The sequence below is a fragment of the Saimiri boliviensis genome, chromosome 16 (assembly GCF_048565385.1).
Source record: "Saimiri boliviensis isolate mSaiBol1 chromosome 16, mSaiBol1.pri, whole genome shotgun sequence".
NCBI classification, from domain to species: domain Eukaryota; kingdom Metazoa; phylum Chordata; class Mammalia; order Primates; family Cebidae; genus Saimiri; species Saimiri boliviensis.
The window spans coordinates 16,007,733-16,033,109 of record NC_133464.1 but is presented as its reverse complement, the minus strand read 5'-3'; positions in this window follow the sequence as shown (position 1 = coordinate 16,033,109).

Genomic DNA, 25,377 nt, shown 5'->3' with positions numbered 1-25,377 from the left:
AACCTGGGAGGTTGCATGATGCAATGAATCCCAAAACAGCCCCTGAGCATTGCAGGTTTGACACTCCAGAGAGCCAATGGCTGCACCACACATACATAGAATGGCAGGCAGGGAGAGCAAGCTAGTCCCAGCTCATGTAAGGACCACCAACCTTCACTAGCAGAAGCTAACTCACTCTCTCTCCCTGCACGCGGCAGAACGCATGACCGTTCTGTGGTCCTACTGAACTGAGCCACAAAAATCTCAGTGGGCTCAGAAGCTGCTGATTACATCGAGACAACAGTGATGCAAATGTTATTGCTATTTTCAGCACCGTGCTAATGAATTACATTTAACTACATTAAAAAATAATGATTTGGAAAGGCTACAATTATGAAATTTAAAATATAAATTGTACCCAAAGGATATTAAAGTGGGCACTGCATTTTTTCTCTTGCATTCAGAGCCTAACAAATACCCTTTTATCCTCTGAAAGAAAATGGGCAAACAGACTGATCAAATAGCTCACTCCAAGCAATTAAATCTTTCCATTACCATATGGAAAGATGTATGAATTGATTCAAAACACTTGTCCTTAATAAGGATATATTAACATCTGCCAACTGAAGTTCAGGAGTTAAATGAGATGGCAGTGTAGGGATTTGAAAGTAATGAAAGAAATGTTTTTCCAATAAGGTAGAAAAAGCCTTATTCATCCTGGAAAAGAAAGTCATGAATACATAACTCTGTGTGTGTGTGTGTGTGTGTGTGTGTGTACACTTACATATATATACACATGTGTGCATGTCTCTGTGTGTTTGAGTACACTTAACTATATGTACACGTATTCATGTATGTTTGTGTACACTTACGTGTATGCGTGCATTTATTTACATATGCGTGTATTTCTTTGTCCATTTGTGTTGCTATAAGAATACCTGAGGCTAGGTAATTAGAAAGAAAGGTTTTTTGCATGGCTCGAGGTTCTGCAGGCTGTACAAGAAGCATGCAGCCAACATCTGCTTCTGGTGAGGACTCAGGAAGCTTCCAATCATGGCAGCAGGTGGAGTGGAGCCAGCGTCACATGGAAAGAGAGAAAGCAAGAGACAGAAGAGGAGTTGCCAGGCTCTTTTCAACAACCAGTTCTCGCGAGAACTAAAAGTGGGCACTCTCTCACTTCCAGGAGCAGGGCACCAGGCCATTCATGTAGGATCTACTCCCATGATCCAAACGTCTCCCACCTGACCCCACCTCCAACACTGGGGATCAGATTTCAACATAAGACAGTGGGGCCAAGCAAACCTTCTCCAAACCATAGCAGCCTTCATGCTAACTCCCATCTCACCACTACAAGGGCAGGTTCACCATCAAGGCGACTGCCTTAGTCAGCTCAGGCTGCTGTCACAAAATACCATGGCCTGGGGGAGCTAAACAATAGAAATGTATCCCCACAGTTCGGGGTGCTGAAAAGTCCAAAATGAAGGTGCTTTGCTGTTGGTAGGGCTCTCTTCCTGGCTTTCAGACAGCTGCCTTCTCCATGTGTGTCCACCTGGCCTTTCCTCTGAGTTCATTGGAGGAAAAAAAAGACAGAAAGGTAGAAATAGAGAAAGAGAAAGAGAGAGAGAGAGATCTTCCTCTTCTTTTAAAGCTACCAGCCTGATTGGATCAGGGCATTACCCTTAAGACCTCATCTAACTTTAATTACTTCCTAAACACCCTATGTTTAAATACAGTCACATTTCCACTTAGGGCTTTAATGTATGAATCTGAGGGTATAATCATGCAAACCCAGAATTCAGTCCATTCAGTCCAGCCTCTTTCTTGCACCCTTCTAAGTTTCTGACCTATATTTGTCTTAGTAGCTTTGGGTTTTTGTTGTAGAAGGATCTTTCCACATCTCAGTTTGCCAAGTTTTTAAGGGGGTTCCAGATGTATACAGGAAACATGTGTTGGGGCTACATTATCATCTACAATATTCAGTGTATACCAGGATATTGAGTGGGGCCTCTGCTGTTATCCTAAAGTTGTTATTAAGGTTCAAAACTGAGAACAAAATAGACGAGGTACCCCACATGCTAAATAAGGTGACAGCAGCCACAGCTTCCAGGCCAGAGGGGAAGCATCAAAGTGCAAACCAAGCCCCTTTCCTTCCACCTCTCACCCTAGGCAGCTACAAGAGAGGGCAGGGAGAGGAGGGGATGGGTGTCCCTCCCAGTGCCTTCTTCCTGGAGGAAAATGGGAGTATTTCCTCTCCCAGGAACCAAGGGTCATGCATTTCACAAGTTAGACACTGTAAAGGGTCATTTTATGTGTCAACTTGGCTACGCTATGGTGACCAGTTGTTTGGTTAAGCACCAGTCAAGCTGTTGCTGTTAGGGTAGATTTTAGATATGATGAGCATTTAAATCAGACTTTGTGTAAAGCAGATTACCCTTCCAATTATGTGAAGGCCTTTAGAGGAAGATAGAGGTCCCCCAGAGAGGAAAGAATTCTACCTCCAGTCTGCCTTGGGATTTAAGACAGGTTTCAGACTTTCCAGCCCCCACAATCATGTGAGCCGATTCCTTAAAATAAATGCCTCTCTATAGACATGTAGGTAGATAGGTAGACTAATGAATAGGTTTATAGATACTCTACACATAAGTATATATACACACATACATAAGCACATAGACATCTTACTGCTATTGGTTCCGGATCTGTTTATCTGGATGAACCCTGGCTAATGTGGGTATCTATTCAGCCAGCACAAGTCCTGATCTGACATCTGAGCCGGGAAAAGGTATGTTAAAGTTAGAGCTAGATGGAGAGGGGGATTTGGGGGATATGAAGAGAACAGCTATGGGGGTGCCTCCTGCACTACCACCTTTGGCGTGGCAGGAGTGTGTGGGTTTCTCTGGGGTGGAGCAGGCACTCTGGAAGACAGCTGGGCTTCTGCCATCTTACCAAGCCCCACACCTGTGCTTCTGGAGCAAGCCAGCACTCAGAAGCCTTTCAGAGCTGGGGAGTCACAGTGACCAGCCAAGAAGACAACCACCCCCACTCCTATTAAACAGACCAACTGGCCCTTTCCCTGCTCCTTCTTGCCATGTACCCTGGAGGAGCTGAAGGGAAGTTGTGGAGACCAGCACCATGGACCTCCTCCTCTCACCCATTGCTCAATAGTGAGTGCTGCTTCCCAGCAGCAGTGCTCAGCCTTGGCCACGCATGAGAATCCCTGAGAGGTCGGAAAGAAATACTCCCACTCACCCTCCACCCCAGAATCACTCAGAGTAAGACAGAACTAGAAGTTCTCAGTTGCAGCCAAGGCTGAGCACTCTCTTGTTAGTGCTGCAGACAGGACAGCTTCTGCTAAGACAAAGGGAGAAAAGCAGCTTTGAGGTTGGAAATCTTGGAGTGAACGAGACTATGTCTTCAAGTGTAGAATTAGACTGTTCTAGTAATGGTGAATAGAAAGTTACGGAATCTGTGGATTTCTCAAGTGTGTAGAAACTTATGGACTCTGGCTAAGATGTCATCACAGGACTCATTACCCAAAGGAATAGCATCTTTGGGCTGAAGTCATTGGTGGAAATTCAACTGAGAAAGGAGATTTCATGTGCATATTCTAATGAGTTGAGATGCCTGTGTGAACAGGCTCCAAATGAATCATTTCACGAACTGAGCCAGGCCTCAGGCTGTACCGTTTTTTTCTACAAATATTCTTCTAGAAATCAGATAACCTTATAGTTTGCTTCCTAATAGGGAAGCTGGATTATAAATGCAAAGTTATGTAAGTGTTATACAAGCCAGAAATTGACATTTTTTCCAAAGCCAGTACCCCTAGCACTGTTCTTCTCTAGGCAGGCAACTGCTGGGGCCCAGGAATTAAAGCAGGATGTCAGCTCACCCTCCACTCCATCTCCTGCCCCTCTCCTCACAGCTCCACACCTGCTGTGAGAAGATGTTCACTGAACGCCCGTGGGTTCTTCCCACTGCTCACCTGGAGATGCGAAAGTTTGGGGTGGGGTCTTCTGCATTTTGCTTTTTTTTTTTTTCTGCTGAATATTTCTCCTTCAGATGCAGAGATAGGGAAAAATCTCAAGGGGTGGAGGAGGGTGGGAACAGCCTGGCTTTGCATTGCCTTCTCTAACTTTACCCTTTTTTCTATTTTCTATACATGTTTTCTTCTTCTCCAATTCCATTGTGATTTTTCTTGGCCTTACTGTAATGACGGTGAGTGTAGTGATGGCTTCAGGGGAAGGCAGTAAGCTCCACCTTAATTACCAAAATTAATGAGTAATCCAATCGCCCACCACCAAAAGGCCCCCATGCAAAAGTTTGGTGAGAATGTGTCATGGGTGTGTATGGTGTGTGTTGTGTGTGTGCATGTGAAAGGTGTACATGGTATATGTGTGGTATGTATGTATGTGTGAGGTGTGTGCACGTGTGTGTGTATGCACATCCCAGGTACATGTTTTATACTGCATCTTGATGCGAAAAATAGGAGCCCTTAGGACTGAAGCTGTATATGAATCTATATTTGAAGTGGGATCATATTTAATATTACATAAATTACAGTGTGACCACTTATATATAAATAGAGCATTGTTACTTTTGAAGTAATATGATGATGCAAACCAAGCATTAATATTGAGTGACATTTTATTACTGATCATTTAGAACAATGTGCTATCACTATAAAGTGCTTCATACACACTATTAGGCTTTATTTTCACACATACATACTCTTTTGAGGTAACAGATAATCTTTCAATTTTACAAATAAGAAACTGAGACTGAAGAGAGGAGTTACTTGCTGTAAAGAGAAGACACAAAAGAAAACCTGTTGATTGCATAATACAGGGCTTTTCCCAGTGCCTTCTGCAAAGTAAATACCAAGCACGTATTAGAAGTGTATCTTCAGAAGCACTGCAGAGAAGGCAGCTGCAGGAAAATCAAAGACAAGTTGAGCTAATGCCTTTTCACATTAGCGTTGGGTCCTCATCCACCTGCAGCAAATTGTAATCTCAAGGATATATTCCAGATGAGAGTCACAGAACTTGTCTCTACCTGGAAATCTAGGAAATCATTTCATCATCCCTGTGACCTCCAGACAAAGCCACACATGTGCACCCTGTAGTATAAATGTGCAATCTGCTTTTCTAAAGACCATCAGAAGAGACCCCCTAACTTCTTTCATTGATCAATTCTGATATTTAACAGTGCTCACTATTGAGCAATTTCTACATCAAAACCTCATTCTTCACCTCCTCAATGTGCAGTAACAAGAAGTTGGTCACCATCGTTCTTTATAATTTTCACACATTTTTAAGGCAGCCACAAAATTTCTCTTCATTCATAAATCATCTTAGCTCTTTTAGTTTTGTTTTTAAGCCTTCACATTTCCAAGCTCTGATTAACTTTGATGGCTCTGTGCCCTGGGTCTCCTCCAAGCGTTTCAGATCACTGCAAAAGCCACAGAAGCCAGAGCAGAAAACGGAAAGATTCAGGTTCCATATGTGCCAGTGGGGCGGGAGCCTGCTGCTGAGGGAGAGCCTATCAGGTTTCCTCCTCTACCCAGAGCCTCTCACTGCTGAGTCATGATGCTCCCCAGACACTCTCCAAAGGTCACCTACAGCCAGGTCAAGATCCTTTCTTCTCAGTATTCTCATCAAATTACAGTCTCAAAGTGCCTGCTGAGAGAAACGTTGATGTTTAAGACTATTGATAAAACCTTATAATTTTATTGCAAATAAACATTACATGTATGATTCTAATGAGTGGTCACATAACAAATGTTCAAAATATGAAGAAACGGTTGAATCAATTAACAAACAGGCTCATTTAACCTTATGAAAATAACTTACTTGCACCCTTATTTTTGGTGTTTAGTGCTTGTGATGAGCAAACGAATGGACAAATGCATAGTCAGGAATAAATTGTTATAGGACAGTGTTTAAAAAAGAATATAATCATGGCTGTCATGCAAATATAAAATAAATGTGTCTAAAAATGTATGAAATCGTGTCCTTTGCAGGACATAATCCTTAGCAAACCAAAACAGGAACAGAAAACCAAATACCACATATTCTTACTTATGAATGGGAGCTAAATGATGAGAATACATGGCACATAGAGGGGAACAACGCACTGGGATCTTCCAGAAATTGGAGAGTGGGAGGAGGGAGAGGATCGGGAAAAATAACTAATGGGTACCAAGCTTAATACCTGGCTGATGAAATAATCTTTATAACAAACACCCATGACACAAGTTTACCTATGTTACAAACCTGAACATGTCAAGGATTTTATTTAATTTATTAATGAGGAAACCAGTAAGATGTTAAAACTGGTTCAAAGGAGAATTCTAAGGCTCACACATCTATAAACAGAAAATGATGCTTAAATGAATTCACAAATAAGACGTAAAACTGGCTTGTTGAGGAGAAGGAAGGAAAGAAAATCAATTGCATGTATGACACATGATGAATAAGTGGGGTCTTGTACTCAAGATGCTCACAAAGAATTATGAAATCATTGTAATTCAAGATTACGGACACGTGCCATGCAAAGGGAGAATTGGGAAAGGGAGTTATTCTGTTTGTTCGGAAGAAGATGGGAGGATTCATGAAGGAAGTTTTCAGTGATTTGTGTCTTGGAGGATTCCAGGTTTCAAGGACATTGTGAGGATACTGTGAGTAAATGCCTGGCTCCATCTGGAAGAACTTTAGTGTAAGAAGTCAAGGGGTAGGAGACAAACCTGGGAAGGAAAGTCAGGTATGACCATGGAGAATCTTGAGGACCATGCCAAAGGCATAGAGGAGCTACTGAAGGGTCCTGAGCAGGAGAGTATAATGGGCAAGAAACAGAATGATTACCTCCCCCACTAGTGGAAAACAAGTTGAAAAAGAAGACAATTGACCCCAGGGAGAAAATTAGGCATTAACTGCCATAGACCAGGAAAATACAATAATAAAGACCTGAACCAGGGCTACAGTATGAAAAATGGGAAGAAGGAGACCCAGATGGATGCTGTCTGCTCACCATTCTCATCATTCTGGCCTTCCTCACCACACCAACAAAACACTGAGATTTCTGCAATTTTGTCTCTCCACTGGAGGCTTTCGAATACCAGCAAAGCTATGTTCTTTATGACTCTCTCTCTGTGTTCACATCAACCCTTCAGCAACTTGCTCTCTGACCTCCCTGTCCACAGAGCAAGATTTCCATGCCCTTGTGCTTCCTCTGAGATCTGATGCACCCCTGCTTCTCAGTCAGTGCTTTTAAATGACATTGAACTAGCTGCTAAAGTGCATCCATGAAGTGTTCCTATTTGACCTATGGAGACGTCACATTCCAGGTCTGCAGAATGTTCTCCTGTGCTGTTAATGCATGACTAACTACTTTAATCACAAAAATAAGCTCCCTGTCAGTGGTATTTTGCAGGTACAGGTGCAGAGATTTCAGCAGTGGCAGAGTGCACTCAGGCACCATGGCAACCAGTGCGTCAGCCTGGGTACACTTAGCAGCAGTGGAATAGTCAGCTTTCCATTCATTTTAGCCGACAACAAAAACTAGAGATGTTTTGTCCTGCCTTTCCCTCTCAAAGTCGTGTCTGGTGAGGAAGGAAATGCTTGACAGGTCCCAGGGCAGCACGGATGCTAGTCTTTATACCCAGGGAAAGTTAGGATGGAAATTGCAGCCTAAATTGGCTCAAATCCTTCTTTAACTATCTGCAGAGGCTGCCGTCTGCGAGAGTTCCAGGCAGGGCTGGCTAGGTGTGTGCTGCCTGCTGCTTTGCCACTCAATGTTGCTTTAACTTTATTTAAAATTACTCGCCGGAGACCGTCCTTCAGCTCTGCAGCCCCATGTTTTATGGGCTTATGAAATAATGTGCATTTTGTATTTACTACTATAGCCCTTGTGTATGAAATGCCTAAGCCACCAAGATTTTCTTGTTTTCAGGATTGTTCTGGATGAAATGAAAACGCAACTAAAACTATCCTTGAGCAAAACTAGGCCTGTAAAGCCTTATATAACTAGGCAGTCCAAGGGACTCAAATAATGTTTCCATCTACCCACTCCTCTCTCTGTCAACACTTTGCATAATGTCCTCCTAATCCTTATGGTTTGTAAAAGCACAGGGCTTGGCCATAGGAAATTCTGGGCTTTCCCACATTTGAAATCCCATAGCAAAAGGAGTGCAACTTTCTGCTGGCGCATGCATAGAGAATCCCAGGGAAGAGCTCTGATTTGCCTGTCCTGGGTCATGTGTTTATCCCCAATGAGAACTATGAGGAGTGAAGCAGGTTGGGATCCTTGCACTGTGGTCAGAGGAGTGAACACTGTGATCAGCATCCCCAGAGATACGACAAGGAGAGAGGAAAAGACGGTCACCACATCTAAACAACAGATGAAGCTGAAAATGTAGGAGATTTCATAACTAGCTAGCACTTCAGGATTCACAGAGTTCCCCACTTGCAAGTACACCATTCATAACACTGTGGAGTTTCCCATGTCCAGCATGCACCGTTCACACTGTATGCTATGCCATGACCTGCCAGGCCTGCTCTGCACATTGAACGCTGGGGGAAGTTGCCCCTGAAGTTACACAATCTCAGGGCTATGTCTGGTCACTCCCAGAGGAATGAGAAAAGTGGTGTCAGAAGCAGAAATTAGATCAGAGATCAGTGCATCCGCAGAACTAGAGAGATGAAAGAAGGTCTAAGAGATGGGAAGTCATCAGACAGTGTGCTGGCCTCAGAGGCAGGGTAGCAGCAACAAGAGTGTGAAAGCCAGCCTGGCTAGGACAGGCACTGTCTGCTCTCTGGCATCCCCTCTATTTCTGGATGGACATCAATGTTTCTGAGTGAACACGAGGTCACTCCAGCTGGACGAATCGTGCCCTCAGTGGGGCTTGCATCCCAGCTGAAAGCAATAGAAGAGGAGGAACAGGTGTTTTTGTCCTTGTCAGGGTAGCTGCCCCTGCAGAGGTCATGATATGACTCCTGCTGGCTTGAGCCTGCCAGGCAGAGCTGCGCAGTGGTGAGTATACTGTGTCTCTTAGTGGAAGGCAGGCTGATATTCAGCTGGGACACAATACCACGGCTCTGCCAGTTTTTGACTCTTGCCATGTCCAGATTGATCAGTGATTGTTCCAACCACTTATCAGATGTTTTTTCCTGTATCCCTAATTCTGGGTGCCTTTGTCCACTGTCTCTTCTTATTTGCTTCTACCATAAGCTCTCTCCTCTCTTTCTGGGATTCCAATTGCACTTATGTGAGACCTTATTACCATGTCTAGGTATGTCTTATACTCGTTTCTATCTTTTGATTCTTTTTCAGTGTTTCAGTTTGAGTATTTTATTCCAATCTTTCTCTTACTCCAGAGGTTATTACCTCTGCAAGCAATGTCCAATTTTCTGTTAAATCTATCCATTACCTTCTCTTTTTGTGGTAAAATATATATAATGTAAAATTAACATTTTAACCATTTTTAAATATACAAATCTATTACACTTTTATTGTATTTTTTAATTCTATACTTTTTAGTTGGTTATTTAAAAAATAATTTTCAGTTATCTTTCTCAATCTTGTCTTTTAAATCCCTAAGAATATTAAGCATAGTTATTCTAAAGTTCATGTATACTATTTTTGCTTGTTAGAGTCCTCATAAGTGTATTCAATTTTGTCATTTGTTTCTCTGGGTTTATTTGTCAATACTTGTCTCCAAATGCCAGATTATTTGTTTCATACTAGGAAATATACACTAAAAAATTGTAAAATAATTTGAGGCTCCGGTTGATTTTATCTTCTCCAAAAAACACTTACCTTTGCTTCTGGAAGGCAACCAAGAAGTCTAACAATAACAAGTGTTGGTGAAGATAATAGTGTTGGTTAAGCAATGAGAATACATACATTTGCAAAACAATTTGGCATTTCTAGAAAACTTGACTTTGGACTCCTCATAACAAATCCATTTTATAAATGAGAATACCAATGCCCAAAGTGGTTAAATAATTGGCCCAAGATATCATTGATTTAGAGGCCAGGGCCCAGAGACAGGCCTTGACCTATTTTTTTAATTTTTATTTTAAGATTTGGGGTACAGGTGCAAATTAGTTACACTGGTAAACATGTGCCGTGGTGGTTTGCTGTACCTGTCAACCCATCACCTAGGTAGTAAGCCCAGCAGGCATTAGCTGTTTTTTCCTAATGTTCTCCCTCCCCCAACTCCATTGCCCAGCAGGCCCCAGTGTGTGCTGTTCTCCTCCCTGTGTTCATGTGTTCTCACTGTTCAGCTCCCACTTATAAGTAAGAACATGCAGTGTTTCATTTTCTGTTCCTGCAATAGTTTGCTGATAATGGCTTCTAGCTCCATCCATGTCCCTGCAAAGGACATGATCTCATTCCTTTTTATGGCTGCATAGTATTCCATGGTGTATATATACCACATTTTGTTTATCCAGTGTGTCACCGATGGGCATTTGAGTTGATTCCATGTCTTTGCTATTGTGAATAGTGCTTCAATGAACATATACATGCATGTATCTTTGTATTAGAATGATTCATATTCCTTTGGGTATATACTCAGTAATGGGATTGCTGGGTCAAATTATATTTGTGGTTCTAGATCTTCGTGGAGTCACTACACCATCTTCTACAATGGTTGAACTAATTTACATTCCCACCAAGAGTGTAAAAATGTTCTTTTTCTCTGCAACCTCACCAGCATCTGTTGTTTCTTTCCTTTTTTTTTGAGATGGATTTTCACTCTTGTTGCCCAGGCTGGAGTGCAGTGGCATGACCTCAGCTCACTGTAACCCTGTGCCTCCTGGGTTCAAGTGATTCTCTGGCCTCAGCCTCCCAAGTAGCTGGGATTACAGGCATGTGCCACCACACCTGGAAAATTTTGTATTTTTAGTAGAGATGGAGTTTATTCATGTTGGTCAGGCTGGTCTCAAACTCCCAACCCCAGGCGATCCACCTGCCTCGGCCTCCCAAAGTGCTGGGATTACAGGCTGAGCCACTGTGCCTAGCCATTTCTTGACTTTTTAATAATCGCCATTCTAACTGGTATGAGATGGCATCTCATTGTAGTTTTGATTTGCAGTTCTCTAATGATCTTTGATGTTGAGCTTTTTTTCATATATTTGTTGGCCACATGAATATCTTCTTTTGAGAAGTGTCTTTTCATATTCTTTGGCCAATTTTTAATAGAGTTGTTTTTTTCTTGTAAATTTGTTTAAGTTTCTTGTAGATTCTGGATTTTAGATCTTTGTCAGATGGATAGATTGCAAAAAATTTCTCCCACTCTGTAGGTTGGCTGTTCATTCTGATGATAGTTTCTTTTGCTGTGCAGAAGCTCTTTTTTAATTAGATCCCATGTGTCAATTGTTGCTTTTGTTGCAAGTGCTTTTGGTGATATTTTTTTGTGAAAGTTTTTTACCACACCTATGTCCTGAATAATACTGGCTAGATTTTCTTCTAGGGTTTTTACAGTTTTGGCTTTACATTTAAGTCTTTAATCTGTATTGAGTTAGTTTTTGTATATGGTGTAAAGAATCTGACCTGTTTGATAGCAAGGCCTATGATCTTTTCCTTACCACCTTGTCTCCAAAGTTTGACTGCAAACAATTCAGCTTAAATCACATCATGACTTTCTTTTCTCCTCATCTTTTAGAAAGTGCATATCCACTAGATCAATTCCTTAGGATCACTAATTTACAGTAATGTACTACCTACCCACTATTTGCTACCCTATCCTCATTGCCTGGAATGGGGCCTAAAACAAACTAGGAGCTCAAAAATTATTGTTTGAGTCAATTGTCCACGGATCCCTATAATTCTCAAGAATCAGAGGCATCTGCAACCATCTGTCCAAATTATCCAATCAGACCAGGCTCCTCACCATAAGGCTCACTGGCTAACTACTTTGTAGGATGAAGGGTCTTTTTTGCTCAGTACTCATGAATTGTAGATAAGGGTCTGACTGAGATGTAGCAAAGTTTCTGACAAGTGGAGTGAAATTATTTTTCTCTTTGGTAGCCCTCCACAGCAACAGGAAGGTCCTGGCCTGGGGCTTTGGCAACCAGGAAGAATAGGCATAATGCCATACAATTCTATCCAACTTTCCTTTTCCATAGAGCCTCACTGATCAATGTCACTATCAATCTTCTCAAATCTAGTTATCTCCCTTCAATTTGTACTAACAAGGAAGTTCATTTTATTTATTTATTTTTCAAATCCTACATCCAAGCAGTAAATTTCAGAGTAACTTTTAGAGAGCACTATCTTTCACTCTGCATCCAGAACAAGTGAAATGGAGCCATTGCACATTTACGGCAGCTCCCAGTCCCATCCTTCAGTTGGCTCTCTGTTGTCCAAGTGGCTTCCATCTTGCCCCCTGTGCTGTGAAGAGCTGCCCAAGCCTTAAGGCTCTCACAGTGGGTATGGGAGGCTGGGATGGAGCTAGAACAGGAAACTGACTCCCATATGGGAAACAGGAAACTGACTCCCCATTTTCTCATAAGCCTCAGCAAGAACTTACTAGGGATGGGTACATTCCCCCAGAAGGGCTGGACTATGATACTTTCTGAAAGGCTGCTCTCCCAAGGCCTCTGCTCCCTACCACCCCCACCACCCCCACAAGAGAATGTATTAGTCCATTCTTGGAATAATTACTATAAAGAATTAGCTATAAAGAATTGCTTTATAGGCTAGGCACAGTGGCTCATGCCTGTAATCCCAGCACTTTGGGAGGACGAGGTGGGTGGATGACAAGGTTCAGGAGACCAAGACCATCCAGGCCAACATGGTAAAACCCTGTCTCTACTAAAAATACAAAAAAATTAGCTGGGCCTGGTGGTGCATGCCTGAAGTCCCAGCTACTCGGGCGGCTGAGGCAGGAGAATTGCTTGAACCCAGGAGGTGGAGATTGCAGTGAGCCAAGATCACACCATTGCACTACAGCCTGGGCAACAGTGCGAGACTCCATCTCAAAAAAAAAAAAAAAAAAAAAAAAAGAATTGCTTTAAGCTAAATGCTATAAAGCAATCACAGACATTGCTATAAAGAAATGCCTGAGACTGGGTAATTTATAAAGAAAAGAGGTTTTGTTGGCTCACAATTATGCAAACTATACAGAAAGCATGGTGCTGGCATCTGCTCAGCTTCTGGGGAGGCCTCTGGAAACTTACAATCATGTCAGAAGGTGAAGTGGGAGTAGGAGCAAGGAGGCGGGGGAAGGTACCACACACTTTTAAACAACTAGATCTCTCCAGAACTCACTCGCTATCACAAGAACAGCACCAAGGGGATGGCACTAAACCATTCATGAGAAATCTCCCTTGATCAATGGCCTCCCACCACGCCCCACCTCCAACATTAGGGATTAAAATTCAATGGAAATTTAGTGCGAACACAGATCCAGACCATATCAGAGAATATTTCAGAAGAGCCAATCACTCACTAACAAACTTCAGTTCTAAATAGGAATCAAAGGTTTTTTCACTAAAATAAGTAATAAGAAAATGTTTCACTTTAATTTAACTTGATAAATGAGTAAAACACAAGAGCAGGAAGAGAGCATTATAATTCCACTACCAACTACTAAAAGGTAACAACTGTGACAGATATGACCAATTTCTTCTATTTCTTACTATGCATTGTACATATGACTCAAGATCATCCTGTATATACAGTTTTGTAATTACCTTTTTTTTTGGCTTCGTATTATTCATTAGTATTTTCCAGGTCATTAAAGAATGTTTATTAATACCTCTTTAATGCCCTTATAGAACTGTAGTGGTAGTGTAATTTTTGTAATGGTTCCTAATACTGAATATTTTCAAATTTTTATCCTCATAGTAATCTTTATTATCTCCTTGGCACTCTGCTCTCATGCCTCATAGCTCAACAACATTTTTAACGACTTTGAAGTGCCAGTATCATCCTTTCAGCAGAGCTCAATCTGATTACAGTTTTCTCATGGAGAAGAAGTCTCACACTTTTTTTCCTTATAGCACATTTTTCCTGCTTTACATATTTCCCCTTCCTGCAATTTTTCAAGATCAGCCTTGAACTGATTTTAAACAGGTTTCTCTGTGGCCAGGTATTCTTGTGCTATATTCTAATCATCTTTATGGACATTTTGGAATTCTATCAGATTTTAAACAAGAGCTGTTTAGGAGATTTATGAAGAGCTGGTACTGCTGCGTGGACAACTTTGTTTGGTAATTATAAGAAACTTTAATTTTGGAAAATGTAGTTAATGTTTCTTCCCACCCCTACAGCCAGATCTATCTTAGCACGTCACTTCAAAGCATAATGAAAATATTCTTAACCGCTGTAGGATGGACTTGAGCATGCTGAACATAGTAAATTGGGCATCTGTCAGGTGAAAGGTACAGGCTCAGAACCTGTCTTCCTTGCACACTGAGATGTGGCTCTTATGCTGAATCCAGCACACAGAAATTTGCTGAGAGGTGCTTTCTGGGGAAGGGATATCAGCTGCAGGCATTTACAACATCTTCCTGTGGCCAGACGCTCAGAGACCATCTTATACACCTGTGCACCTGAAATGCATCTGACCTGTAATGTTGAATGATGAGACCCCAACAACCACTCTCATATATGGGTGCCAGGCTGGGAAGGTATCGAGCAGCTAGGGATTCCTAATCCTACTCCAAGTGAGAGTCTTACCATGTGCTAAGCTCTGTGTTAAGTGAGAGCTACAGAGATGACTGGGGCACGGTACCTGCCCTCACTGAGCTTCCAGTCTTATGGCAAAGAAAAATATGTAAGCAAATAACTATAAGTGGTGTACCTGATAATGTGAGTGGTAGGTTCTTTGTGAAGTAGGAGATAACAGAAGCAATGATCTCTACTTAACAGAGGCAAGTAAATGCTGAACAGAGGAGGAGGCACTTGATTCACCTCTTGAAAGATAACCAGATATCTGACAGATCAAAACAGAAAATAAAGAAGTCCGGGAAGAGAGACAAACAGTAATGGAATTTGTTGAGCGTTTTACTATGTGCCAGGCTTCTCTCTGAGTCTTTTCTGCATATTATCTCATTTAATCCTCACAACACTGCAACAAGGCAGATTTATTCTCACCCCCACATCTAAATGAGCCAAAACAGAGGGGAGATAAGTACCTTGCCCAAAGTCATACCTGTAGAATCTTAAACAGCAAGATGCATTCAGGTAATTGTCATTATTTCAATATTGCTGGAGCATGGAGTCTGGTAGGCATAGAGCCAGACCTCAAAGAGCCTTAAATGTCATGCTAGGAGATTGGATTTTAGTTCTGCAGGCTATAAAGAACTAAAAATTTGGCCGGGCGCGGTGGCTCACGCTTGTAATCCCAGCACTTTGGGAGGCCGAGGCAGGTGGATCACGAGGTCGAGAGATCGAGACCATCCTGGTCAACATGGTGAAACCCCGTCTCTACTAAAAATACAAAAAAATTAGCTGGGCATGGTGGCACGTGCCTGTAGTCCCAGCTACTCAGGAGGCTGAGGCAGGGGAATTGCCTGAACCCAGGAGGCGGAGGTTGCGGTGAGCCGAGATCGCGCCATTGCACTCCAGCCTGGGTAACAAGAGCGAAACTCCGTCTCAAAAAAAAAAAAAAGAACTAAAAATTTAAAGTTTCCAAAAGATCTGATAGGAAGACAATTTAGAGTCAGGAAGCCAATTTGGAGACTATTAAAATAGTCCTAGGAGAAAGGGATGAGCTCTTTAGCTAAGGGTCAGAAAGAGAGGGCATAAGTCAGAGAAGTTAAGGAGACAGGAGACGGGGAGTTGCCTTTCTGGTTCCTGTTCCTCAGGCTATGTGGTATCATCTCCTCTGCAAGGTCCACATGCGGCCAATAAAATCTGCATGTGACCTACTTCCCAAGGAATTGGGTCAGGAAATGGGGAAGTGTGGAGTCTGCAGTGACCTCACTCCCTGACTCGGGTGTCTGCTAACTGTGTGCAACCCTCAGCAAGGCCTTTCCACTGCTGAGGATGACGGTCCCATTCTCTAGAATCCCTAAGGACAAACCAGGCAGAAGATGCCACTAAGGTCTGGGGTCCCCCATGCCTCTGTCACTGCCACCCAGACACAACTCAAGCTGGCCCAAGACTGGGAAGTGGCTTTAGAAACATCCTCCCCGCTTTTTCCTCTTTTGCCCTTCAAGATTTGCCAAATAATAGAGACATAAAATGTCAAAGGCTGAGAAAAACAACATCGATAAAAGTTTTGTGAAGAGTTTTATCAATCCAGAGCCAGGCCATGTATGATAAAACAGTATTAACTCAGTCTGTTTCTTTTCGGTTTATTATAGCTACTGCATGTGAATGGTAGCCTACATTCTGTGGTTGTTCTTTCAAGAAAAACTAAAACTCAGCTGTGTTAGAGAATTCTAGAGTGTGTATCATTTCTCTTTCTTTTGCTGAGTATATATAAGAGAGATTTATGATTAACTGATTATAAAGGAAAGTTTCATAATTAGGTTTTATAGAGCTATGGATTTTGCATTAAGTGGCTTACTGCAAAAAGTTGGAAACATTGACTTGAGACATTAGACCACTATGATTAAATTTATGGCACATGGGGGAAGATTGGAGCCAATTACAGGATTAAGAGTCCATTCTGGTGATGTAATTCTACCTAAAATATGGCCTATCTGGTGATTACTTTAAAACTCTTGACCCAGGTTCTACTATATTCTCATTTCTTTAAAAATTGTGCCCACTGGGAGGAATTGGCACACTTAGCTTTCTAGAACTGAAGTGAGATTCAAGAACTCATTTAATTATCCATTTTTGGACAAGTCCATGGAACACTGTATCATTTTAAATCTTATTATTTGTAACATTTAACCATGTGGACATTTTTAATGTCTGACTATAGATAATTTTAAAAGATGATTGGCATGTTTGTAGAATGGAATATTATACTAACATATATAATTGCATTGTTTCAAGTCTGCTGAATTACTTACAAAATGCTCATAACATAATGCTAAATGGAAACAAGTTACAGAACACCATATTCCATGCAATCCAAAATACATGAGCTTGTGTAAGTGCGTGTGTGGCTATTCAGGAGCGAAGCATTCTGTAATTAAATCTACAAAATGTTCGTAGAGGTTATCTCTGGAGATGGTTTGATAGTAAATTTCTAGTTTTTTAAAATTCATGTATGATTTCCTAAAAGTTTGGAACTTTTTATAATGAGTTAATATGTCTTTGTTCTTTTATAATTAAGGAAAAAATAATTTTGTAAGTGACTGTTGTCATTCAAAGTGGTTCTATTGGAGACTGTACAATTATCACAAAGATGCTGTCCTTTGTTCATTTTTGTAAATTGCCTTCAAATCCAGTCCAAAGCAATGTTTTACTTTATAACTACATTTCTTTTTTTTTTCTTACTTTGAAAAATTGTTCTTATGCTGTTCACTCATCCACTTTGTTCTATATCCTTGGCTTCAAATATTTAGTGTATTCCAAATGTAGAATGTGCCTTCTTAAGACAAAAAAGGTGTTATTCTGAGGATATTTGAAAGACTGTATAAAGGCTCTGTATTACTCAGCTGAGCCACCATAACAAGATAAAGTACTGGAGAGAGTCCCCAATGGGAGCCAGCATGGCTGGATCTGGTGAGGACTCCTGTCCTGGCTTGCAGATGGCCACCTTTCCGTGGTGTCCTCACATGGCAGAGAGAGTAACAGAGAGACAGAGAGCACTCTGGTGTCTCCTCTTCCCAGGACACTAATCCTATCGGAATAGGGACCTACACTGGCCTCAACTGGATCTCCTAGAGAAGGCCTTGGAGATGACCTCATTTAACTTTAGTTTCTTCCATAAAGACTCTGTCTCTAAATACAGTCACATTGGAGGTTAGTGCTTCAACATATGAATCTGGGAGGAATGCTCTTCAGCCCATAGCATGTTCTGAAAGCATTTCCAAATGAAGAGTTTCCAAAAGTTCTGAGCATTTGTTGCCATAAGCATATTATCTGTCCATTTTCATATTGTGCAGGCAACATCACCTATTTTGATGAACAAATTTCCAGGGACTTTGTTTCATGGAACAGTTTACGATCGATTCTGCTACCATTTTTATTTCTTAAACACAAATTAGCTCATATCCGATTGTGAAATGAAAGAAGGATGTTTGTTCCAGAAATTTTGTGGCTGCTTCTGTCATTGTCCTGAGCACATTTTTTTTATTAATGCAATGAAGTACAAGCTTTCTCCAAAATAAGGAAAGGGCCTTAGAAATATATGAAGACCTTAAAACAAAAGCTTAAAATCCTACAAAAGGTACTTTAGTGCAAATTTAGCTGCTTTAGAGACTTCATAAACAACCTCACTTATTTCAAACCTATTTGGGGAAGGCACAACTACAGACGAAAAGGCTGCAAATATATTTTCTCCATGTTAAGAAAAAAAAAAAAAAGGATGAAGAAAACTTTGCCCTGAATTAAATGTTTAATGTTGATGAAAACGGTCACTATTAGAAATGAACCGTGCATAAGTTTCAGGGTTTTAGGCTGCAAAGGACCAATACTAGGTGCACAGGCAAAGCATGCAGGTTTCAGCAGGCTCGTGTTTCATTGGATTATTATTGCTTTTATCTATCTTTGGTTACAAAGTGCTATTGATTTTCAGGGATCCTCCTAATCCCATTTTCCCCATAAATCCTATTATTTTTAACCCACAATTTTGCAAAAGACATGGTTTTCAGCAACATCTATATAAGGAGTTTTTGCAAAAGTGCCCGCATATCAACTATTTTATACTAGTAAAAAAAACTGATTAATTACATCTTTGTATAATCCCCCCTCCTCCCTCCTTTCAAAACTCAACTCTTTTGAAAGATTTCCTAATCACTATCCCATCTGCATGCCCACTAGTGCAATTGCTAAAATCCCCCATCCCATCTCTTTTACTCCTATTTCACGGAACCCTGCACAGTTTATTAAATTTCTTTCTCAGTGAACTCTGAGGTTCGTGAAAGAAAACAAAACTATTCTATCCTTTAATTTCAGCACTTGATTGTGCAGAACTACTGACATTAATTAAGTGGCATTAGCCAGATGGGAAGAGGCAAGCTCTGAGTGTAGGGACCCTGCAGGCTATGCTAACTAACCATTGCATTCCTAGCATCTAGCACACAGGATCCTGAACAGACACAGGTCCACTGAAATGGGTGCCACGAATGAACGAAGTGACAGCCTCTGTCCTGTTTATACCATCTTCCTACAGACCTGCTTTCCATATGTTAACTTGGTGCTTTTCACCACACCCAAGAGCTGGCAAGATTAAGAAATATCATTTCCATATTGCATAAAAGAAAATTGCCCTGTATACAGTTACAGGGGCTAGCAAAGCCCACAGTCAGAGCAGTCAGAGAGGGGCCTGGATGAGGGTCTGCCAACTTTCAGGCCATGATGCTTTTTGTTCAGGCTGAGTTCTCACCTTACTTTTTAAAAAAAAAAAAAACCTTTGCACCGAGTTCCTATACCCCAGATTCAGCTTCCTACTAGACTATATAAACGATGTCTGGAACTGGCACACCAATCCACACACACGCGATCATCCTACTTTTTCTCATGCTATTTTTAGATGGGATATCATTCATATGTGATATCTAAATTTTTCTAAAACTGCCTAGGGCTTTAAAGAAAATGTCTGCGACACACAGACTACCTAGTTTGTATTAACCAGCGGCACCTTCCAGACTCTCAATGAAAACCATCCTATTTTGACCATCTCTCTCACGGACAAGATTTCCGGGTTCCAGCTTGTTGCAGTTGTTCATACTCACCACGCTGCTCCTCCCTCAGAGCTTTTGCACCCACTGTTCCCTCTGCCTAGAAAGCACCCTCACCCAACTCTTAGGTATTCTCAAGCCCCTCCAGGAAAGCTTTCTGCGACCTCCACAATTACACCGAACTCTCCTGTGATACGTCCTTATAGCACAAAGTACCTCTACCTTGGGTCCCTTGTCATAGATGTAATTTTACGTGGATGTTGGTGAGTTGTTGATGGATATCTGCATGGTAGCAGACGCTTATGCTGGTTTCTTCCCCAGTCCAGAGCTTGGCACATGACTGCCAGGCCCATCTTAGTTTCATCTTCTTGTTCACTTCACTGTGGCATCCCGGTCACCAGGGTGCCCTTTCTGGTGCTAGCCTCAGTACCTGGATCCATTTTGTCCAAACTCTTCTCAAATAATGTCTGAATTGCATGCTTCTTTCCGCTGTAATTTTCTATTATGCCACAGGAGCCCTATTAATGTGATGATGAGATGTGGGGAAGACGTGCTCGACAGTCCTGTGACTAGGGCTCAGTTTTCAGATGAGCTCGTGTCCTTGGGCTGTAACCTTCACAAGCGCTTCTCTGTTTTGCTTCCTTTCCTACATCTCAACATGAAAACCAGAGGGTGCTGAAGTTGGGTATTTCCCTTCCCCATGTCGATTAGTCTTTTGTAAAACCCCTGTCCTTTAAGTGCTGATGAAGTATAATAGTTTATTTGGAGAGCAGATCTCTTTAAAACAACAACAACAACAAACAGAATTTTCTGGGTAGAATTCAAAAGGACTACCTTTTTACTCCCCTGCTGAAAGGTCAAAGGGATTTGTTTCTCTCTGATTTACACTATGAGAACCTTGTAGAGCTTTTACAGGTAAAATTCATGAAAGAGCGGGACCCCACCCCACCCTACCGCTGGACTGGACCTCCTGGTGTTTTTAACTCTCAGGCTTGTTCACACTAAGCCTTGAGAAATTCATCAGTTTAAGTTTAGCTTTCTCTTCCCTGGTCCCGGTTCTTGAGGAGTTTTCTGCTCTGGGGCTTCTGATCTGGTAAGCTGTGATTCTCTCCATCTGCCTTGGTCTCTTCAAGCTTAGAGACAGCATTTTGCCCTGTGACCTTGCTTCTCTGATGGACAGAAGAAGAGTTGTTAATTTTTCTGTTCGTTCAGCTTTTCTCTCATTGTCCCAAGCTCCTCTCTGGTTTGACCAGAAACCAGAAGTCCAGTTTTCCCCAAGCCCCACCCAATACCAGCAATGGCTTTCTGCTCAGGGACTGACTTCCCTTCCTGCATCTTTACTGAGATCCCACCGTGCTACACATTCTGTCCCTCACAGACTCCCGGAGGAGAAATAGCATGTGAATCAGGAAAAAATATTTCATAGTTGATATATTTTAAAACAGGCTATCTGACTTTCTAGATATGCAGTCACTCAAAGTTCATATTTTAAGACATACATTTCCTTTGTGGATTTTTGTCAGATGTCATGTAAGTAATTTGAGGTAATTATTTATATAGAAAAAGCCTCATGGTAACAAGGACTTAGAAACGTGTAGAAGAGCCTCTTTGTTAATGAGGACAAATGAAAAGAAAATGAAGACAGACAGCAGTGTATGTGCCTGCACCTCTGTGTGTGAGTCAGTCAACAGTCTTCTGTAACATTCTCTGCCTGAGAACACAGATAGGCTCTGTAGGAAATTCCTAATGAGTTTGCCATCTAATCGGAAAGGCAAAGCCGACAGGAACAATTGCTTGCAAAGCTTTCATCACACAGAGAATCAGAATACCCACAGAATTAGCAAAGCGAAAGATTAAGAACATAAGAAGGATGAAAAGCAAAGACAGGGTCTTACCTGCACCCCTGGGGAGAATGAAGCCAAGTGGAGCTGAGATGGGTGGATGCCTCTCAAACACCAGCCCTTCCACATCTACTTCCCCCTGTGGGTTCCCCGCTTCCCTCCACCCACATCCTAATTAAGCCATTTTCTGCTCATGGCCTCAGAGGAAAGGTGTGACTTTGAGCAAAGGAGAGGATAAAAAAGAATCCTTTGTCTTTTGGGTTCCAAAGGCAGATACCCTTAGAGAAAGAGAAGGCTTAGACAAATTGCCCACCGGGAGTAAGAGAGCACATTTTCTCCTTCTCAGGCTAAAAAGAGATTCTCCAGACTTGTGGAAGATAAAAGAGAGAGACAGACAGTGAGTGTATATGTCAGCGTGTCTGTGTTGCATTAGGAGTTGGTCAACAACAAGAAGAGAATATTGGCAGGTCCCAGATGGAGGGTCTTGGGTCCTGCTTCCTGCTTAGGGTCTCAGAGGGACAGCAAAACTCATGAGAGGATTGGTGAGACCCAGTGGTAGAAGAAAGAGATCTCTTGGCCCAGATGGCACCCCAAAAAGGAAGCAAGGCTCTTGAGAGGGAATAGATCTGCACAGGAATCAGCAGAAGACCCAATGAATAATGGATGTTTCTGTGGACAGATGCCATGAAGGAGCAGATGTTCCCCTTCCTATCATGCCTTGCACTATTTAAACCTACATATATACCCACCTGGAAAGGGAAGGAAAGACTCACACTGGGCATTTCCACTCTTCCCAGAAGAATGGGAATCTACATTAGAATTAAGTTGAATTCTAGAAAGGTACAAAATGTATTTGTCCATTTAGGTCCAGAGTCACTCTGCTATAGGATGTTTGGAAAAGTTTAGATCATCTAAAATTTATTGAATGTCTAATACGTGTGAGGGACTGAGCTAAGTGCTTTCCTCTACTTAATGTTCACGACAACCCACCATGTAAAAAGAAATCAAAGCTCAGGAAATTTAGGTAGTTTGCTAAGATTACGAAGTTAGTGAGTGGCAGATTAAGAACCCCAGCCATCATCAGATAACAAAGTCTGTGCAATTAATCTTTGGTCTATGCTAACTCCTTCTGGAGAGCAAGGTATGCAGCTGGCCCTCTGTGTCTATGGGTTTCACATCCATGGATCCTCATGTGGCCTCTTTATATAAGAGAGTTGAATTTTGGTACCTTGGGGTGGTGGGGGGCTCCTAAAACCAATCCCCAGTGGATCCCAAGGAACAACGGCAACTGTTAAATACTCCATCCTTGCCTTCATTGAGTTTACGATGTAGAATGAAGAGGAGGAGGAGGCGGAGTTTCCCAAAGAGATTAACCCAGTCCTGGTCAAGAACACACCCTAGCAGTGTGAATTAGCTTTTATCTTCATGAGGACGGAATCTCAGTTAGAAATGGGAGGCAACCCGTTGTAAATTCTCTCCTTCAAAACAGGTAGTATTGGTTTTGGAGTCAGTCAGAGTTTAGTGCCACCCTGGACTTTGGCATGTGTTAACTGTGTGGCCTTGGGCAGTTGTTAAGTAATCTAGCTGATCTTCACTTTCTTTATCCTTAAAACAGGAACAATAATATCCATTTCACAGGGTCACTGTGAGAAGTAAATGATATCATACGGATAAAATATTCTGCCTAATAGATGGTTGGTGATCAATACACACTAGCTCCTTTCCCTTCCTTCCAACCCAAAGCATCCTCAAGAATACCACCCCATCCTGAGTTACTCCCAGTTCAAGGATTCCCAGTGTGAGATGCCAGATGAACCCTCCTAGGTGAAGGCAAACCCAGACTCCTCGTGTTCTCAATGTCAGAAAGACACAGCCTGCCTTAAGAACAAAGATAACTTGGGCTGTGCAGAATTTTTAAAATTTATTTTAGACTAAAAGAGTCACTCCATGCTGGATGCACTGTCTGGCTATGACTGAGGAGCCCTCTTAAACCCAAAGCCCCGGCCATCACCTATCTCTTGCAGACACTGTTCTCATATCCCTGGGAGGCCATGTTTCCAACTTCCATGAGCATGTGTTGAGTTCACCTGCATGTGAAAACATGCTATAGATCATACCAGTGATATGGCTCCAATGGGTGAAGGAACACCCGGGTTCTTCATCGCGCCCTGAATTAGATAAAACAGCACGGACACACATGGAGTGGTTTTAAGGATCGGAGAGTTAAATAGGCAAGAAAGAAGGAACAAAGAAGAAAACAGCTCCCCCATACAGAGACAGAAAGACGGGGTATTGGAACAAAGAGAAAACCCTGCGTGCTGCAGAAAAGTGACTGCTTATATGAGGAGGCTGGAGGAGGTGGTGTTTGATTTGCATAGGGCTCAGGGAATTTGTTTGACGAGGTATGTCACTCACAGAGCCCACGAAAAAACTGGCCTTCCCACCCTAGCCTTTTAATATGCAAATGCAGTGCGCCATGATGTTTTACACACGTGGAGCTATGTGAGGGTAGCTGTTGCCAGGCACATGCAGGGTCAAGGGCACGAAGAAGAGGGCAGGAAGGCCATGTTTGGGTGGACCCAGTTTCTAATGGCCAGTATTTCCATATCAAAGCTTGCCCATAGCTCTAAGAGCCAGGGCTCTCCTGCTAGACAAGAAACGTTTCTGGAGCTGCTTTAAAAGAAACGAAAACTTTCCACGGACGCCTTTTCCTCTCTATCTACCTAAAACAATTTCTTAGTAACTCCTATAACACCAGGAAGGATAGAAAGAGAAATAAGAGGTGGTCTTTGTCCTCTAGAAGTTCACAATCTGAAGCAGGAAAAGGATATTTGTAAAAATAACTGACACAAAGTAGACTGATGAATTATACAAGACAGAGGGAAGGTGTGATAAAATATGGATTCATACTCACTAGAAAGCGTGTAAGGGAAGGTTTCTTAGAATAACTGAAACTGTAAGTAGGCCTTGAAGGATGGCTGTGACTGCACCCAAATAATATGAAGAATCTGAGAAGGCAGAGTAGAAGGAGACCGCAGAGTAGAAGGAGACCACAGAGTAGAAGGAGACCGCAGAGCAGAAGGGCTAGTTTAAGCCAAGGCAGGTGGTGGGAAAGCCCATAGTGTTCCCAGGGGTAAGATGGGGTCAAACTTCATGTGCAGTAGTGTCTTAGTCCATTTGTGTTGATATAAAGGAATATATCAGGCCAGGTAACTCATAAAGAAAATTTGGTTCACAGTCCTGCAGGCTGTACAAGCAGCATGTCATCAGCATCTGCTTCTGGTGAGGGCCTCAGACTGCTTCCACTCATGGTGGAAGGTGAAGAGGAGCCAGCGTATGCAGACCCATGGTGAGAGAGAAAGTAAGAGAGGGGAAGGAGGTGACCAGGCTCTTTTTAACAACCAGCTTTTGCAGGAACTAACAGAGCAACACTCACTCACTGCAAACCCCCAATCTCAGGGAGGACATTAATCTATTCATGAGGGATCTACCCCCAGGACCAAAACACCTCCTATTAAGCCTCATCCCCAACATTGAGGATTAAATTTCAGCATGACTTTTCGAGGGGACAAACAAACCTAACTATAGCAAGTACGAATGGCCACAGATGGATGAGATATGGAGGGTCTCTTATGCCAAGCAAGAAGCCAAGAGTGTATGTTACATGGAATAGAGAGTCATCACAGATTGTTCTGTAAAATGGTTAAAACTAAACTGGCGGGCGGAGGCAAACACAATTACTATTATATGTGACAACTAGTACAACTAAGTACATCTTTCTAATGCATGCTAAGGAAGTAGTA